The following is a 16110-nucleotide window of genomic DNA, read 5'->3' on the forward strand; positions in this document are numbered from 1 at the left end:
AAATGGGTCAGATTGAATCTGTATTACTTCACTGATTGGCTTTCTTCCCTGGAGCAACTTATTTCACCCATGGAAACTCAACTTCCTCATATGTAAAATAAGCATAATAAAACCTACCTCATAGATTGCTTGTGAGCAGTAAATGAGATCATCATATCCAGTACTTAGCACAGCGTTTGGTGGGTGACAGCTGCCATTATTGAGTGCTGCTACTGATAGCATTGTGACTATCAGGTTATGTGGGGCACTTCACATAATGATTTCTCATAAATAAGAGAGGACATCTATACTAATGGATGTCTCAAGGTGTATGAATGAGGGGACGTCTGAATGGTGGATTCTAGTAATTTTTCTGTACTTCGAGAAGAGCTAGCAGATACCTGAAACTTACATAGGAGCATTATGGAGAGGAGGTCTACAACCATCATAAAGCCATCTACATTTTACTTGGAATTAAAACATATCAACCCCCCCTTTTTTAATCTAAATTATAGAATGAATTCTATTCTCAGAAGTGGGAAAATGATCTGGTTCCCTATTACAAAGCACCTCGATTTTTCCTCCTCATCTTGCAATGTCAGGTTCACTCAAGAAACTTCTACAGAGGTGCCCTAGATAAGTAACATGGCTAAAAACTTAGCAGATCCGATGGTGACTGAGGTCACTTAAATTTGTTTATTTAAAGACTGTTTAACAGTACTTCTCATATTTATACATAGCTATGCTGATTCTTAAAGGTTTTTTTAAAGATTTTATTTTTTCTCCTTTAGAAGAGATTAGTTCTGTGGATTACATACATATGTTTTTTTTTCAGGTTTCACCCATGTATTTCACTAGTAAAGGTGGACTTTGCCCTACTTGAGTAACAAACTAGCTATTGTAGGATCCAGGTTATAAAAACCCCCTTTTCTTCTCTCTACCTGAGGGCAAATTCATGAATACAGGGGGTCTATAGTCCAGTGTTCTGTTTTCTCCATGGTGTGTGTGTATGTGTCTGTCTGTCTGTCTGATGGTCTGTAGATATTTTACACATCCCAAAAGTTTAGCATCTAACACAATTATCTTGAAGTTTAAATCTGTTTGTGTTTTTAATCCACACAAACAGTTTCCCATTATAATAAAGCTTTCACAGTTGAGAACTGCTGATCTCTTGTGTTCTTGAAAATGATTAGTGATTAAAATCACCCTTTTTGCAAGAAGCTACCTACTGCCACTCTCCATAGAGAATAATAAACCACCATACACAGAAATATTAGGATACCACTTAGACTATTAGAATTTTAACCACTTCATGTGGCTGAGGCACAGGGGTCTGTCCAGCCCTAATGGTCATCATCTCGGTCTTGGTAATGGACCTGGCTTAACTCAGTGCTCCCCTGAGGCCCAGGCTGCTTCCTGCAGTGTGCTGTGAAACTTAATTGTAATTTGTTGTGACTGATCCCTAATGCAAGTGTTAACAGTGGCTACTTGCCATGAGTAGAAAAGTGAGAGTAAGTGTTGTTTATCCAGACAAGAAGTGATACCAAAATGAGACCGGAGGTGTGATCCTAATTTGCACCTCCATTTCATTTGCCTGGAGGAAGTACATTTCTTTGTCATTATTTCTGAATATATATATAGTGACAGGAGAAGGCTTGCCCAATGGATTGCTAACAGATGTGGCAGTCACACTTCTGTGCAGTCTCTGATTTTGTTCATTCATTCATGCTTTCTTCAAATCACCATGTGCTTTGCAGAAAAGGCCCTTAACCAGAATTGCCTGAAACATCAGCCAAGTAGGAAATATGAGTAATAGTGCAGATGAGCATTTTGAAATGTGTTCATGGTCCTATATCTTTTCTGTATAGTAAAGCTGTATTTTACATTGCACTACACAAAATATCCTTATGATAGAAATAGTGAAGAGTGTATGTGTGATAGAAAAGATTGTAAAACATTTCTGACTCTTGTAAGTGGCCTATTCCAGAGATTCCCAAAATTTATTCCATTGGAACACTAGCCATACAAAACATTGCACTTTATGAAAAAGAATCCAGTGGTAAAAAGTTTAAGAAGATTCAAAGTACGTGTCAGAATAGAGAAATTCTGCAGAAAAGCATTCGATTTCAGTGTTGTATAACTGTGTATACTTACTCCCTGTACTTAATTTGCCCAGAGAAGACTACTTGTCCCCACTTAATGTATTACACTTTGGGAAATGCCACCCTGCTCTGATGGTTATGGTAGACATTTCTTGTTATGTCATGCAGCTTTTGTGGCCCTTCATTCTTAGACGGACCGGTAGTGTCTTTAGGCATCTAAGCAAGGTACAGCCATTGTTCAGTAAGAATATTCATGGTATCGTTATTATTTTTACCATCGCAATCGACTTTAAACAGCCCTATCCTAAAGGAAAGCAAAGTGTAAGTTCAGAGAATAAAGTATAGTTGGAATCAAGCTGAGACCATTGTATTCTCACTCATGCAGTTGCGGAGAGAGGGACAGATCCTGCTAGAAACCTAATCTTAGCAGCTGTGGGAGGCTTCACTGAGGAATGTTTTTACCCTGCAGTCTTACCTATTAGAAAGCCATGTTGGAGGTTTTCGGGCAAATTGAGTCATTTCTTTATTTCTAGCACTTACACTGTGTTGTGGAAATAAAGCTTTAGAAACTGCACGATCAATTAATGCCCTCCTTCCCTTTGTAACGTTTAGCAGTATCTCACAAATATGTACTTTGAGTCAAAGAAAGAAGTAACGCATAAAAAAAAGAAAAAAAGAAAAGAAAAAACTACAATACAAACCAAACTGCATTGCCTTGTAAAAATGGGCTGGAAAATGTATTTCTAGTGAATCAAACAGCTCTAGCGTCGTTGGCTAACACTTAATCACTTTAGAGTATGACCCATGTAATTGGTTTTCTTACTGTCATATGACAGATGCATCACCCCAACATTATATCAGATGGCTGAAAAACAGCCTGCATAGTGATATCTGGAGCTAGGGAAGAAAAATGCCTGCAGTTTTGCTCTGGTTGCTGTTTTGAAGTTTGTACTTCAAGGTTCTGCTTTGTGAAGAGAATTAAATTCAAAGGGGAAGTGCCTAGAAGTAAATCACTGTTAAATCAAGGATCTTTTCAAGAGGTCTTGGGGAGGCTTTGTCTCTGATATTCTCTGTGCCTGTGTGACCAGAAGATTGGATGGGTATAAAAATCAGTGCTTTGTTTTTTGAAAACCTAATCCCTTGTAGCATGAAAATAACACTGGAAAAGTGAAAGGATTAAACCTCTCTCAGAACAGGTAGGATGGGTCTTCTTACTTGGAAGGCAAATTGTGTACAGGCAATGAACACATTTCATACTCCAGTCACACGTTCTGCATTAAAGAACGAGGTGAGCAGAATGCCACCCCTGGCACACCTAGGCCCGCAGGTCTCTTAGGGTCTGATTTTTTTCTGTAACAGAGCAGTTCTAGCAAAGGAAGATTTCCCAGGGCCCAGTTCCTGGACTTGCTGGCAGGTTTCAGATAACCGTATCTAGGCTCATCGGGGAACTCTCAGGTGTAGGGAGACAAACTCACTAACTGGTGCTGACAGGTTATTTTATCTTCAATTAAGTTGTAGCATGTACCGAGATCAGATTGTTCTACCTAAATTAAAGATGTTCTTCCTGTTGCAGTTTGTGAAGCAAGAGAGAGGCTCAGAGGAGTTGGACCACAACAGTTAGAAGCTCATTCGTTTCACTAACCAACTGCAAACAAATCAGTGAAGACCTGTCCTGCTTTCACTTTGCTTTCCGGGCTGGATGGAAGTTTGAGCTCTCCTCACAAGCCAGTGCGAGGAATGGAAAATAAGCACTGACTGGGTGGAACCTGCCAAAGGTAGCTATAGATAATAGGGCAAAACAATCTTTACTAGTAAAAAGATGACATGACATTAAGCCAACGGGCTCGCAAATCCTACTTTTCTATTAAAGACTCGTTAAAGCTTGTACCCATTAATTTTCTCCCCTGCCACTGATCTACTGCTGTGACTTGGGGTCTTCCTGTTTAGGAAGAGCCACTGAGTGAAGGAGGAAAGTGACTAGATAAGTTGATTCGTTCAGCAAACCTTTCAGTACCCACCATGCTGGGAACTGGAGGTACCCAGAACTTTTAGCTGTGCCTACAGCCTGATAGTGGGAGAGACAGTGCATACTGTGGATTATGTGGGTTGGTGACTTACCTGTTACCGTGAACCACCAGTTAACGTGAATACCCAGTTAACTAGTAAGATATGGCCCCTTGTGAGAGTAAGTCCCTGTTTCAGTGATGGGTTCAGAGAACAAGAACAGCATAAAGATGGCAGAGGACTTCACAATGGTATAGGGGCGTAAACACCATCTTGCGGGGGGCGGGGGGTGCTTTTGTCATCACCAAGATCCTTTTGTTCACACAAGGATCATTTTTCTAATAAAGCAGATAGAAGACCCAAGGAAGAAAGTAGAAAGATATAAACTCTGGGCTTTTCTTTTATTCCACAATATTAATTAAAAGTATATGTTATGCCAGGCTCTGCTCTAGGGCCCAGGGGTACAGTGGAGAGCACAGACATGGTGCCTACCCTAATGAATAAGGTATGAATACATAATTAATCAAAATGGTCATCTATTTATTGATTTATGATAAATGTCTTGTAACAAAAACAAGAGACTGGGAAAGAGAATCATTGGCAGAGGGTGAGAGGAAGGAATTTTCAAAGGATATTAGTACAGAAGGAGACATTTAAGCTGAGACTTGAAGGAGAAGTAAAAAGTGTGTGAAGAACATTCCAGAAAAAGGAAACATGCAAAGTGTCCTGTGTTTGAGGAAGTGAAGGTGAGAGGAAAAGTGTGGCACTTTATTGTTCTATTAGGGTTCTCCAGAGAAACAGAACCAATAGGACGTGTGTGTGTATTTATTAGAAGGAATTGGTTCACGCAGTCATGGAAGTGGACAATCCCGGGACCTGCAGGGTGAGTCGGGTAACTGGAGACCTGGGAGCTGGTGGTGCAGTTCCAGTTGGAAGGCTGGCATGCTTGAGGCCCAGAAAGAGCCAATGTTTCATTTTGACTCAGGCAGGAGGAGTTCCCTCCTACTCACCTGAGGGCCAGTATTTGTGTAGTATTCAGCAGCTGACTGGGCGAGCTCCCCACCGCCCCCCATTAGGGAGGGCGTGATGGTTAATTTTCTGTGTCAACTTGACTGGGCCACAGGATGCTGAGATATCTGGCTAAATGTTATTTCTGGGTATGAGTACAATGGTATTTCCAGAAGAGATTAGCATTTGGGTTGGTGGATTGAGTAAACGTGATTAACCTCCCCAATGTGGGCGGCATATTTCACTAAGGGCCCAGATAGAACAAAAAGGTGTAGGAAGCTTGAGTTCTCTCTCTTTCTGCCTGACCAGTACATTGGCCTTCTGCCCTTGGACTGGCACTTAGATCTTCACAGCCTTCATATTCACTAGTCAGTTCCTTATAATAAATCTCATTCTAGATAAATATAGGTTCTGTTTCTCTGGAGAACCCTGACTAATGCAGAGGACAGTCTGCTTTATTTAGTCTACTGACTCAAATGTTAATCTCATCCAAAAACATCCTCACAGACATACCCAGAATAATGTTCGGCCAAATGTCTGGGCACCCTGCAGCCCAGTCAAGTTTATAAAATGAACCATCACTCAAGATTGAAGATGAGAGTCATATAAAAGAGGTGGGAGAGAGAGGCAGGGTCTTGTGGGTCCTAGTGAGTTTGGAGCTTTTTCTGATTTGTGTTAGAGGGCTGTTGAAGGAGCTTAAACACAGAGTGATTCACCTCCACTTCTCTGTAAGCCCATCACTCTTGATACAGGGCGGAGGCTGCTTTGAAGGTGAGAGAGAGTTGTAGAAGATGATGAGAGAAAAGATGAGGGTGGTAGAGACCAGTGGACCCATTGTAGGAGTGTTTTGAAAGACTGGGTATGGGGAAGGAAAGGGATAAATCAAGTATGACCAAGCTTATGAAGCAAGGCTCTATGCTCTGCATCCTCTGTGATAGGATGCTGAATATGACAGTTGTCTCATTCCTTCATTTGGGAATCTGCAGACACCCTTTTTTGTATGGCCTGCAAGTTGAGAGTGGCCTTTACATTTTTAAATGGTTGGAAAAATCAAAATGAAGATTGTTCTGTGATCTGCAAAAAACATATGAAATTCAGATTTCAGCGCCCATCGTTTTATGGGAATACAGCCATGCTCATTGCTCATTTGTTTATGTAGTATCTGCAGATACTTTTACCCTAGACCAGCAGAGTCAGGTAGTTGCAACAGACTGTGTGGCCTGCAGAAACTAAAGTATTTATTATCTGGCCTTTTACAGAAAGTTCGCCATTGCCTATGCTCATTTATTTGTTGGTCTCTGCAAAACCATGTTGGCAGTCATAGGTCCATCTCATCTTCCATCTCCTCTAACTCTTACATACCTCTCAGTAGGGCCATTGTCAGAGGTGTGAATTTTTTCTGTCTTTTCTGTCAGTAGCCTGAAGAAAGCCAGCATTAAAGAGGCATTTTTGTTCACCAGCATTAGGGACTTGACCTGTTCCAGCAGCCAGTTAAATCAGTTTTGATATTGAAGTGATTGTAGAGGTGATAAATGACTCCAGGGATTATCCTCTGGCTCCATTCAGCACATCTGGCCCCTGAGAGGTGAAGTTCTGTGTTAGGCATGGAAGCTTCTGCTTGCATACAATGCTGGAGGTCTTTCTCTTATCACCTTGGTGTGGCCAAGTTTTTATACAAACAAAAGTTCAACACTGATTCTCCAGAGCCCACCTACAAGATAGAAGCCTGCTTTTCAGGTACAAACTCATCTTTTCAGATATGAAGGGCGGTATTCTGAACCCTTTGGGGATCCTACCCTTGTGTGGTAAATATCTTCTCCTAGGCATGAATTTGATACATTTAAAGTTTTTTCATTTAGGGAAAACTATCTGAACATTTATAGTTGGGACACAATTTCCTGAAACTAACATTGCTTGAAATTCACTTTATTAGAGTGTATTCATTTATATACATGTGCATGTCACATCATATGTATATAAATAAAGATCACAAAAGCATAGAATGGCTTTTTGGTGGGGGTCTCGGCCTCACTCCTTTGTACTAGGCTTAGGGAGGTGCAGGGAGTTGTGCAAGGGTCATTTCTGAGGCCAGCACCATGGTCCACACTGCCCTTCGCTCTCTCTGCAGTCATCTGAGAGGTACTTTTCTGGGGGCACCATGTTTGCAAGCTCTGCCGATTCACTTTTAGTGACAGAGTGAAAGTCCTACCATCAGAGAAATGGCATTATAGCTTTTGATGGCTGAGATACTATTAGTAGGACTCAGGTTTAACATTTGATGCCAGAGAAGGGTGGGTTCCCCGTATATTCTCCATGATGGCGCATGCAGACAAAGATTCCCTCATGATCTTGGTGAAATTTTTATATAAGTACTACTGTCTTTAGTAAAGAGTATTTAATGATTCTTTCTCACCTTTGTTTCTTCTTGACCTGAAGTTCCATTTTGCCTTTGCTTAGACCTCATGGAGAACTCTGAAAAGAATACTGAACAGGAAGCATTAAAAAACAAAATTCTGCTGTTCCCGCATTATTTTTTCATACTATGCTAATCATTTTTTAATACATTGTACAGATGGTAGGTTGTATTTTTGCAGAGGGTTTTTTTTTTTTAAGCCAAGTTCATAGACGTGATCTGGAATTTGTAATGCTGTATTCCTAAATGTCTTTTTTGGCTGTCAAAATAGTTCTGTCTTTAAAAAGTACAATGTAGATACTCTGAGTAAGGCTGATTATATCTACTTTCTTTTTTAAAAAAATAAGTATTTTTCACTTTTTACAAAAGTAACATTTATTTTAGAAAATTGGGAAAAGAAGAAGAATAAAATGAGGGACAAAAATTGGTTTAAGTATAACCCGCAAACCCAACCACCTCCTCTTCTTACCGCCCCCATCCTTTTTTTTTGGTCATACAATGAGCAGCATGATATAAATTCATTCAGTTCCATCTTAACTTCTATATGTATCAGATATGTAGGGAACAAAATATCTGGCTTGGAGAACAGATTAATAGATGTCTTAATTATATGGCATGTGCAGTCTAGACTGAAAGACCGTGGGTTTTGAAGACAGAGATTCTGGATTTTAATTCAAGAATTAAATTGTATGCTCTTGGAAAGTTACTCGCTTGCATTTTAACTGTAAATCAGACAAATGGTGATTTCTGGCGGTGTTACATGAAGAGCCTCAGGTAGTGCTGGCTGGGGGTCCATCTAGTTCATTGTGATGGCAGAGGTAGAAGGCACGATGACTCTCACCGGAGTGCTTACTGCTTGCAGACTTGGTTCAATGGCAAGCTGTTACTGTAAAGGGCCACAAAGTAAAGATTTTCAGCTTTGGGGACCAAGGGCAAAGTCAAGGATATAATACAGGGACTTATATAACCACTTATAATGTAACTATTCAGGAATGTAAAAAGAGAGCTTTCTTAGGTCACAGGCCATATGAAAACAGGCTGTGGGCCAGTTCTAAGACATCTTCGCATATTATTACTTGTAATCTTCATGACCTTGTGAGGTAGTCACACTTGTAATAAACGTAGAGCCCATATTCACATCGAGGCAGCCAGAGCCTGGATCCCATCTCAGTCTGCACCACCCCCTCCACTGCCTCAAGATCAGTCATGGTAATTGACTACATTTCCCTTATTCTACACCCTCAGCTTTGTCCCTTTTTCTGTCTCCTCTACCTCCTTCTTCCCCTTCAACTCTGCCATCATCCTTGAGCCCACCAAGCTCTCTTCCTCCTGAGAGCCTTTTCATCTTTGGTCTCTCTTAATAGAATGCTCTGCCCTGGGTGCTTATCCTTCAGGTCTCAGTCCAAATTTTATCTCGTTTGGAGAATTCTTAAAATACTTGTCCTTGTGACCTAGGTATTCTATCACATCATCCTTTACTTTTTAGATTCTTTACTTTCTTCCCTCTGCTTCTTAGCATTCATCACCCTGTAGTTGTGCTGTCACTTTATTTCCACTTTTGTCTGCAGTAGAAAGTAAGCTCTTCCTCAGGGATGGGATCAGGACTTTGTCCTTTTCCTTGATGCATTCCCAGCGCCAGAACAGTGTCTGGAACATAACAGGTGCTTAGTAAATATTTGAGAGATGTCTTAATTTGTCTCACTAACTGTCCTTATTTTACAGAAATCAGCTTAAATGTTCACTGTTGGCTCTCCCGACCCCAAGTCCAGGCAAGTCTCTTCTGGTACGCCATTATTTTCCTCTGTGGCTCCGGGAGCCACGTTTTGTTTATAAGCCTTGCTCCTGAGGAGGAGAGCAGTGCCTCTCCCAGGGAAAGGCTGAGGTGTGAGCCTCAGGATTCCTGCATGGGGTAGAATCTCATCTGCAAGAAGAGACCTGCAGAGTTTCTACCTGGCGATAGTGCTTCTCAAACCTTGGTGTGCTTAAGAGGCACCTGGGGTCTTGTGCAGGTTTTCATTTAAATAATCTGGGCTGGAACTGGGATTCTGAATTTCTGACCTGCTTTTAGGTGGGGCTGAAAGCTTGTGCTCAGCAGACCACTCCTGGTAACAAAGGCCCCGGGTTTCTCAAACTTTGCACTATTGACATTTGGGGCCAAATTTTTTTTTGTAGTAGGGGAAGGGGGCTGTCATGTGCCTTGTAGGATGTCTGGCACCATCCCTGGCCTTTGAAGCCACTAGCATCCTTTTAGTTGTGACAATCAGAAATGTGTTCAGACATTACCAAATATCCCGGAAGTCGTGGTGGGGAGCAAAAGCATCTCTGATTTAGAACGATTGGCCTAGATGTTTCTCTACCCTTAGTTTGTTTCCAGTGACTCTTTAGATTCTCTGAGCCATGAATTTCCCTTTTGTTTAAGTTAGTTTAAGTGTTTATGAACTTGTGAATCCTACAACTTACATACATGTATGTAGTGATTTGTATGATCCTATACATATTGCCTGTATATTCCACCAAGCTCTGTAAATGTACATGCTATGTATATTTATTTTAGTACTTAGCATGGGTTTAGTACTTAGTACTCTGTGGGAAGTAGTTAATAAATGCCGACTGAATGAATGAAATTCTGTAAAGGATGGTATACACATTCTTTTTTCTTCCCTTTTGAGCTCTGCAATTTTTTAAAGAATGTTTTATTGGAGTACTTTACATACATACACACACACACACACACCTTCAGAAGTACACATAAGTGTACACTTTGATAGATTTTTACACATTGAACCCAGTCAGGAGCAGAACATACGATCAGCATCCTGGAAGCTTCCCCTGTGCTCCCTTTTACTCACTCTATAATCTTTTAAAAATTTCTTTCTCTTCAGTAATGAAAAGTAATCCATGTTTGCTGTTGAAAATTTTAAAAGTACAGAGAAGCAAGAAAAAATTATACTATCTTTTAATACATAAATTTTAACATTTGATGTATATCCTTTCAGTCTTCAATGGTGATGTATGTGCATAAATGTATTTTTAAACTAAAACCATGAGATTCATATTGTGCTCTGTCTTGCATTTCTTCTACCACAATGTGAACATATTTCCATGTGAATAAATGCATATCTTAATTCTTTGTTTTAATGGCAACGTGGAATTCCATTGAGCTGATATACCACAACTTATATAACCCATCTCCTTTTCATGGTCATTTTTCACTCTTTTCACTCTTTCAGCACTCAGTTAATTTTTTTCTTAAGATGACTTTTCTTTTTTTACCATTATAATTGCAGACTTAAAGTAAACCTTAACAAAACCTCTAATCCCCATAAATTTGGTTGTTACAACCGTTTTGGGTTAAAAAGCATGTTTGCATGCATGTATAGAAATTTGAGTTTAATGTGTGCTTTTGATAAAATAGTTAAAATGAACAGAAAGAATACTGTGAAGAGTAGCTGTTCTTCTCTCAAACTGTCCAGTCTCTCTCTTCAAAACAGGTGCCATTATCAATTTCTTGGGGGTATGAGAATATTGACATTTTTAAAAATAAAGATAATAGAAGCATTCTTTAAAACTTGAAATTTCTCAAAGACAACAAAAAAGACCTCTGTTGGATGACTCAATCTATACTCTAGATCAGGGGTTGGCAAACTTTTTCTTTGTATAGGGCCCGATAGTACATACTTTAGATTTTACAAGCCATATGGTCTCTTTTACAACTACTCAGCTCTGTTGTTGCAGTGCTAAAACAGCCACAGGCAATACATAAACAAGGAGCGTGGGTGTGTTCCAATAAAACTTTATTTATAATAGCTGGACTTGCACTGCATAGCCTAGTTTGCCAGCACCTGGTCTGTTCATTCAAATGTGTTATACGTATTAAAATGTGAATATTCACAGTAATTATACTGATCAGAGGATGGGATGTGATAGCAACTTTTAGCTCTTCCTCACACAGGATGTGGTAGAGACACGTACTCGTGGCTGAGTATAGTCTCCTTTTGGGCCAAGCTGTTTTATGCTTTTGTTATCTGCTGATTGTCCTGCCCTGTCCTTGTTCCTCCCCATAGGTCTGTTCTGGAATTAGTTGCCTTCATTGCATGAGTTTCATAATTTCTTCTAAGGCATTTGCTCAGAACTTCCTCAGGTATAGTCTTTTCAGGTGTTTACTGTGGTTTGAGTCATTTCCTCCACACAGCGAAACACTGATTGTCAAGAAACCGCCATCTCTCTGCTGTGATATAGCGGCTCTGCCTGTTTTCTGCTCTTTTTTCCTGCCCAGCGCACTTTCGGCCTCCCTGCAAAGGTGGGAGGACTCATATTCTACCGTGTTGGGCAGTAAGATGCCCTGCCTGGTTGAAGTTCGCACTAAGAACTGTTTCTTTATCAGACACAGATACCCTGAAACTTCTGAATTATTACTCACTATGAGTGCTGTCTTTATTTGCCAAAGCTGAGGGTTTTATTTCTTTCTTCTTCAAAGAGCAATGTCTAAGGTTATGTGACTATATTGATAGGCGAATTTGGGGTGTTAATTGGTTCTTTCAGAAATCACACGTTGTGAAAAGTTTTCCTGGTCCAGGGTTCTGTGCCCTGGGATAGGCTAAGTTATATGTCAGTTCAAAAAACAAACAAACAAACAAACAAACCCTGAACCTCATTGGCTTAAAATGGCAATAGTTCCTACTCAGGTATCAGATTCATCATGGATCAGCTGAAGATTCTGCTCAGCATTGTCCTCACTGTGGGAACCTAGGCTGACTGAATGGTATGAGCTTCTAGACACTCTGTTCTCTTCAAGTTACATGAGTTACCCATGAACCTTCCAATAGTGGCTGTGTTTTTCCTTTTTAGTTAACAGTTAAAAATTGCTACCTCATTTTAAGACTTACTATAAAGCTACAGTAATCAAGACAGTGTGGTACTAGTGAAAGAATAGACATAGTTCAGTGGGACAAAATAGGGAGCCTAGAAGTAGATCCATACAAATATAGTCAACTGATTTTTCACTGTAAGAGCAAAGACAATGCATTGGAGATAGGGTTGTCTTTTCAAAAAAATGACACTGGAACACCTGGACATCCATTTGTAAAAAAAAAAATCAGACCTTTCACCCTTCACAAAACATTAACTCAAAATAGATCATAGACATAAATGTAAAATGTAAAAATTCTTGAAGAAAATCTTGGCGACCTTAATGTATAATAATGATTTTTTTATGTACAACACCAAAAGCATGAGCCAAGAAAGAAAAAATTGTTAAGTTGGACTTCAGTAGAATTAAAAACTTTTATTCTACAAAAGACATTATAAGAGAATGAAATGAAAAGCCAAAGACTAGGAGAAAATCTTTGTAAAACCACATTTCTATTAAAGGACTTGTATCCAAAATATACCAAACAACAAACAAACAAACTGCTTAAAACACAACAATAACACTTAGAAAAACAACTGATTAAAAAAAAAAATTTGGTAAAAGATCTGAACAGACACTACCAAAGAAGATCTACAGATGGAAAATAAGCATCTAGAAAGGTATTTCACATCATACGTTATCAGAGAATTATAAATTAAAACAGGATGTACCACTATATGCTATTGGAATGGCTAAAATCCTAAATACTGGTAACATCAAATGCTGACGAGAATGTGGAGCAACAGAAACTCATTCATTGCTGTTGGGAATGCAAAATTGTATAGCTGCTTTGAAAGACAACTTGGTAGTTTGGTACAAAGCTAAACATGATCACTGATATACAATCCAGCAATCACTCTCCTAGTTATTTACCCAAATGAGTTGAAAACATCCACACAAAAACCTACATGTGAATGTTTATAACAGGTTTATTCATAATTGCAAAAATTCGGAAGCAATCAATTGGTGAATGGATAAACTCTGGTACATCGATGCAATGGAATATCATTCAGCAATAAGAAAAAATGAGCTACGTGGCTACTAAAAGATATGGAAGAACCTTTAAATGTATAGTGCTAAGTGAAAGAATCCAATCTGATAAGGCTACACAGTTTATGATTACAACTATATGACTGTGGAAAAGGCAAAATTATGGAGACAGTAAAAAGATCAGTGGTTGCCAGAGGTTCTGTGGGAGAGAAGAAAGGAAGGATGAATTGGTAGGAGATAGGACTTTAGGGTGGTGAAACTGTTTTGTATGATACTGTAATGGATACATAATATTGTGTGTTTGTAAAAACCCATAAAAATGTGAAACACAGAGCTAACTGTAATATACACTATGGACTTTGTTAATAATAATGTATCCATAGTGGTTTACCAATTTTAACAAATGTACCACATTAATGTAAGATGTCGCTAATAGGGGAAACTGTAGGGGGTGGAAGGAAAGATACATGGGAACTCTGCACTTTATAATTTTTCTGTAAACCTATAAAACTGCTTTAAAAATAAAGTCTACTAATTAAAAAAAAAAATGTTTGTCTTTTCCACACAATTTTATTTCCATACAATTTTAACAAAATAAGGTTCTGAGGTATTTTCCTGTGAGAAAAAGTGTCATGTCTCTAGTCAGCAACCAGTGTGATATCTTTATTTCTCAAAGGCCTGTTCACTTATTGGGTGGTTCTCATGAGCGTGGTTGCTTGACAGCTGAGCTGTGGATAAATGGGGTATTACTTTGTATTTATTGTCTTTTGATGGAAATTCTCTGTGATAAGTGTATAATGGGAGCATGTAAAAGGTGATAAAACTTCTAGATTTTGAGAGGTGTGATATGCCTAATTGAACATATACATTTTAGGAAGTATTATCCTGGGTAAGTTTTAGAAGGCGGATTAGAAATTATATATGCAGAACTTTTAATTCGCAATGTAAGAATTCCAGTAGCTTCTGAACTTGCTCTCCCTATTGTTGGTTCCTCTCCTTTCTTAACTACCCTATCCCCTAAAGGGGAAAAAACAACCTGTCTCTACTTAATAAATGATTGTTTTTTCCCGAATTGCAGTTTTAACTCCATCTGTGCCACCATAAAAACCTTCCGTGGCTTTCCATCGCCTTGAGGATGAAGTCCACTCTTCTTAGCAAAGATATTAACATTATTTAGTCAGTATTGCTGGTGTTGGAGGGTATTGCAGAGAATGCCATGCCTGTGGTATCATTTTCCTGCCAGTATATAAAGCCTCGTCTTTTACCACTTGTCCTCATTCCATTCTCCACAAGACCCACAATCTCTGGCCCCTTACAGCTCTTGCACGTGGCTTTCCTGTGATTGGAAAAGCTCCTGCCATACTTATGACTTAAGAATCAACTTGAGAATCATGGCCTATATTCCCCCAGCACCACTCTTTAATTTCCACCGAGCGTTCCAGAACTCTACATGTATTTCATTCATAGGACTTAGGAACATGCATCATTGGATCTTTGTCTACGTGTGTTGTTTCCTTGACTGGTGAGTTTTCTGGGTTGAATCCTTCGTTCCCTTATTTTATGGCATGCGTGGAATAGCTAGTATATTCTTATTTTAACTGAATCAACATGTAAGTTAACAAATCAAGCAAAACCACTATATTAGTTAAGCTAATGTTAGCTGCTTCAAGAAATAAATGGCGTTAGTTTATTCCTCTAGACCCTTCAATTTTGTGGCTCTGCCAGCCTCCTTTAACCCATGGCTCTAGAGTCTGGTGCGGAGGATGAGGAGTGAGGAGGAGGCTCATCAACTTGGGGGGTTTACGGGCCTGGCCTGGAAGCAATGCATATCACTGTACGTGAATTTTTTTTCTAGTTAAACAATAGCTTTATTGCTTGAGTACATAGACAAATTTATGCAACCAGGGCAGAGGCTGCAAATGACTTGTATTTCCAATGCGGGGGGGAGGGAGGACTTGTTTGGTCTTGTAATATCGAGCCAACCGATGAATAAGGCTCTCGATCAAAATCAGATGGAATTTAGTACTCTTATCCTTTCTATTCCTCTCAAGATGTTTTCGAACAGCAACAGCTTTCTTAATTAAATGGTAGAGATCCTCAGAAAGATCAGGAACAAGTCCTTTGGACTTAAGAATTCACAAGATTTTTATTGCCTGTCACAAAATGTACTTGCACAACACCATGTAAGTCTCTCAGGATCACACCAATTTGCGAGGGAGTCAGCCCCTTCTTGCCCAGTTTGTGGAGCTGCTCCTTCATGTTGTCATTTGTCAACTTTAGCCATGTGGGGATGCTGCGGCGGTAGGGCTGTATGGGACAGGCCCTTCCCAGGAGCATGCTTGTGACCCATGATGGCAGTGGACAGGCATTTGGCCATATCTCAGCCCTAGTTCAACCTGAACTACCAGAGAGGCTGGGAAATCTAGTCTAGCTAGACTTACATGAGGAAGATGGACATAGTTTATGAATAGCTAGCAAGCTTCTGCCATAATGGTTTGATAGAATCGATCCACATTCAGATTTGAATTTCTGTTACTTTCCATTGAGATAATCAGCCACTTTTCCATAGAGTGTGGTGTGGAGTAAGTAGTAGGACGGGTGATTAACCCCCTCTTAAAGAAAAGTGAGTTGTTTAGGTTGTAATCTCTGTGTTCTAGTAGTTATATATCATTCTTTCTATATTTAGGATGTATTAAGCTATCAAT

The 16110-nt window shown here is 39.5% G+C and overlaps 1 pseudogene; it reads right to left on the minus strand.

The window, feature by feature from the left end:
* Positions 1-15257: 15257 nt before the first annotated feature.
* LOC102892908 lies at positions 15258-15755 on the minus strand (annotated as a pseudogene).
* Between the last annotated feature and the right edge of the window lie 355 nt (positions 15756-16110).

The sequence above is a fragment of the Pteropus alecto genome, unplaced genomic scaffold, assembly GCF_000325575.1.
Source record: "Pteropus alecto unplaced genomic scaffold, ASM32557v1 scaffold222, whole genome shotgun sequence".
In the NCBI taxonomy this organism is placed as follows: domain Eukaryota; kingdom Metazoa; phylum Chordata; class Mammalia; order Chiroptera; family Pteropodidae; genus Pteropus; species Pteropus alecto.